At 44.0% G+C, this 4,318-nt stretch overlaps 1 long non-coding RNA gene across 1 annotated transcript in view; it reads right to left on the bottom strand.

The window, feature by feature from the left end:
• Positions 1 to 3,968, bottom strand: part of LOC125757956 (uncharacterized) — a 26,146-nt gene extending 22,178 nt beyond the window's left edge. The window contains exon 1 of the long non-coding RNA XR_007415596.1: positions 3,929 to 3,968. This is a non-coding gene — a long non-coding RNA (uncharacterized LOC125757956). The remainder of the gene's footprint in view (positions 1 to 3,928) is intronic.
• Between the last annotated feature and the right edge of the window lie 350 nt (positions 3,969 to 4,318).

The raw sequence follows: 4,318 nt of genomic DNA, 5'->3' as shown, positions 1-4,318 counted from the left end.
GCAGTCTCATCACCAGGCGGTCGAAGAACAAGACAAAGGAGAATTTCCTTGGCGCGAGCGCGCGCTCAATATTTACAGATGGCTATGGTAGGTTTTAGAAGCGGACGGTCGCCAATGGAACTACGGACAAATCCCAGCGCAAAAGCTGCTTCGCATCTAAAAAAAAAAAAAAAAAACAGCGCGCTACACCGACAAGTCAGGATTCAACTGGTTGCTGCAGACCGGTCTCCCAGAAAATGTCATACAAGCCGTATGCGTCGGCAAAGCTTATCTTCGTGTCCACTCTTTGTTTATGATGGCACTGTCGTTTGCGTTAAACATACCGAAATATCCATGGGAATATTTTTTTTGTGATGGCCTCATCTACTAAGGTACCGTCATTTAGTTTTTCTTGCCCTTTTTAGTCACGGTCAAAACTATGCAGCGTCGAAGCTGTCAGTCCGGAATCTGGCGCTTTGCCGGACAAAGTTGTGCCAGCGCAAACAAGTTACAGAGACAGCATAATGGTAGCGGCGGGCTTAATTGTCGGTGGTAACAGCATCAGGTACATAGCCAAGTGCGTATGCTATATGTGAAGTTCTTTCCTTCAGAAAGAGCCAAATGCAGAAACCGAAACTGGGCTACATTTCACGGGAGCGTAAGGCGGGGCTAAGTATCTTTAACTTACGAAACAGCTGGAATCAAAATGGGACAATTCGTGATTGTAACGTGAAGTCAAAAAGGCAGTTTCTAATCAAAAATGAGCCAAATCGCGCATCTGTTTCAAACTAAGCCACATTCAATAAACCAGCGCTGCGTCAACAATCGTGACCAAAACAACCAACATGGTCTCATCCAACCTGTTTCATTTGTGGCCAAGTTGCTTTGCTATCGTGTTTACGTTCCACAATTAGTTTTTCTAGGGCGAGTTGGCACTCACTGAAGGACATAATGTTGCAGGGTAAAACTCGAATCTAAAGAGTAAGAGGCCGACTTTCCTACTTCTTTTTGCCTCTGAGTGCTTCTTTCAGAGTTTAGCGCTAGGTATCATGTCCTTCTTTCGCTCCAAGACGGTATACTTGATATAAAAGACATATGAAATGTTCATATTGGGCACCGATCTATTCGTTGAAGAAGAAGAAGTGATCTGAACGGCACGGCATAAAACGAGCTCCGAAGAAGAAGACGAGCTGGAGCACTTTTCAAGGCCTTCAATAGATGCCACAATGACAAATATTGATGGAGCAGGCCCGACCATGTTGTCAGTAGCAAAAAAGCGCGTTTTTCTCAGTTGCAATTAAAGTGCACTCGGCTATTTAAAAAAAAAAAAACGCCATAGTTATGCATGAGCCATCCCACGTCCCTTCACTATCTATAGAGCTCGATTACGTCCCACGAAATAAAAAGAAACATCGGAATTTTCTATGTGGGCCGCTCTTGGCCATTCCGGACACTAATATATATATATATATATATCTATATATATATATATATATATATATATATATATATATATATAACTCATTTCGTGATAGTATATAAACCTTACAGACGCTATTATCTGGCTTGGAAATGATCACCGTGGAGACATAAACAACATGCGCACATCAGCATAATGTTCTTATTCCAATATGATCAGTTATGCATGATAATGCATTAAAAACGCTTCCATTAAAGTTTGACCTCCGTTCAGAGCCACCGTTAAACAACGCCAGGTCGCCAGATTCTGCGGGCCTTTAAAGAGTATTGTGCGAGAGTTTAATAAGCGGACGATCTGTACAGCGCCTGCTTATAGAGTAAAGGTCGAATTCATCGATTACAATGGGCGCCAGTTCTCCGGCTCTCGAATTCTATTTAATCAGCGGGTGCTGAAATTGACCGTCCACTTAGCAGATTCTTCGCGAATGCCCCTCCTGCTCTATACGTAGCGTTGAGCATCGCTGCTCTTCGCTGGCTTCTTCCCTTAACCTATGTGCAGGAAACGTGTCAAATGCTTTGCAGCCTGAGCTAATCACGAATGTGATTGGGTCGGGGAATATTGAGCACCTAGTATACAAGATAGAAACTGGCAATTTGCTTTCAAAAGTCAATTTTCTGGTAGACAGAAGCGAATAGTTGTGTAAAGCTAGAAGCTGGGCCACTTCATTTCCATTCGCCTTGATTCTGCGCTCAGTGAACACTATATAAAAGTTCACGATTCGCATAAATACAAGAAATATAAAGATGACAGAGGAAGACAAATTCCGCCATAGCCAAATATATTCTTTTGTGCAGTGAATTTTTGTATAGTGTTCACCCTGCTCACCATCAAGGTGAATCATTGTGCTCTATTGCTCGTGCCTTTCATTCCCATATTTGGCATCGAATGGAAAGGGATTCCATTCGAGCTTGAGTGTCAGAGAAGTCTCGTAAGTTTCATCGAACAGCCCAGATATAAACCTCTGTTGCGGGACCATTTTTATGCAATTCCTCACTAGACTGGGGAACGCTGGGTTTACGGAATAATCTGATGATCAAGCGACGTCACCACACCTGCTTCTGCCGGATACGGTCAATTTCAGGTCCTGGGCTTCCTCGCGACATAAGGTTTAGTCACCACCGTAACAAATAGATAAGGGAAATTCATGTACACCATGCCAATTTCGGGGAGGCATCACTTAAGTATTTGCGTCATAGTTTCATGTTTAACTAGTTGAAATCAGTGTGATTTAGAGAACAAGTTTTAATTGTTCACATAGGGTAAGGCTGGGGGAAATGGGACAAAAATGCACAAATAGCGAATATTTAAATGCGAAGCAATTCTTTCTCAAACAAAGATACTTTGGCCGTTTCTATCTATCTATCTATCTATCTATCTATCTATCTATCTATCTATCTATCTATCTATCTATCTATCTATCTATCTATCTATCTATCTATCTATCTATCTATCTATCTATCTATCTATCTATCTATCTATCTATCTATCTATCTATCTATCTATCTATCTAACCGCCTACGTGTGGGTGCTGTGGTGATAGCGTCCTTAACTTTGTATATAACAAAATTGGGCTAGAATGTATGACGAACACGATGGTCAGATTGACGGAACAATCGCTCACAGCTACTCGCTCACAGATATGGATAACCGGAAATGCGTATCTGTTACGTCATTAAAGCTTTCCTTCAGTCGCGTGTGGTGCATACCCGCACACCGTGGCCCGTAGAATGCGGGTATCCGCCACATGTAATCACAGCCTGAGCGGCTAGAATAGACTTTGGAAATTTTAACGCGGTACTGTTAACGAGCCCTTTTTGCGGAACGTCCCTTTCCAGCGTCGACGGCGTTGTCGGTGAGCGTAAAATCCCGACAGACGCAAATAAAAAAAAATTACGGTTGGAACCGGAGGCGACCCCGGGCGTTCTGTGTCGCTGTCAAGTATTCTGCCACAGAGCTACGCCAGAGTTTAAAACTGCCCGGAAAAAGACTCCATACAAGCGTCATGTCGGGACAACGTCAATTGCGCTTTGATTGTTGGCTATCCGTTTTTATAACAATGTAATAAACATTATAAATGCACTTGAACGACTCTGCATGCTACAGTCGAGCTTTGCCTGACCCCGGAGGAGTACGGCAACGGCCGCTACTTGTGCCGTTTATGGCACCGCACCGCGCACTTCTCTTTGATACGAGTGACATCTCTGTTGTACGCGAGTGCCCACGTTAAGTCGGACCATAAGGAACCTTTTAGGCCCAAATGTAATCGACGTGCCCGCAATAATTAATAATATCTGGGGTTTAACGTCCCAAAACCACGATATGATTATGAGAGACGCCGTAGTGGAGGGCTCCGGAAATTTCGACCACCTGGGGTTCTTTAACGTGCACCTAAATCTAAGCACACAGGCCTCAAACATTCTCGCCTCCATAGAAAATGCAGCCGCCGCGGCCGGGATTCGATCCCGCGACCTTCGGGTCAGCAGTCGAGCGCCATAACCACTAGACCACCATGGCGGGGCGTCGTGCCCGCAAAGCGCTGCATATGGCCACAACTACTCAATTAACAACCCCCAATTGTCGATCTACCTCGTAACGCTTGGCTCAAAGCAAAAAAAAAAAAAGTGTGACACAGGCAGCCACTCGTTCACAGCTTCGAATGGAGTCGATTCCCACAATAGGTGAGATCTGCCGGATTTTTTTTTTTCGTTATTTCATTCGATACCATAAAACAACAGAACCGGAACTTTCTGGCGCTCTGGGTCCTCGTTGCGCATGATGAAAATATTAACACAAAAACAAGCCTTTCTTGTGAGCGAAGCTGCCTTCGATTCGCCCAAAATCAATCGGGTTCCTGGGGGC

The sequence above is a fragment of the Rhipicephalus sanguineus genome, chromosome 3 (genome assembly GCF_013339695.2).
Source record: "Rhipicephalus sanguineus isolate Rsan-2018 chromosome 3, BIME_Rsan_1.4, whole genome shotgun sequence".
Taxonomy (NCBI): Eukaryota; Metazoa; Arthropoda; class Arachnida; order Ixodida; family Ixodidae; genus Rhipicephalus; species Rhipicephalus sanguineus.
This window is presented reverse-complemented; position numbering and strand designations above follow the sequence as displayed.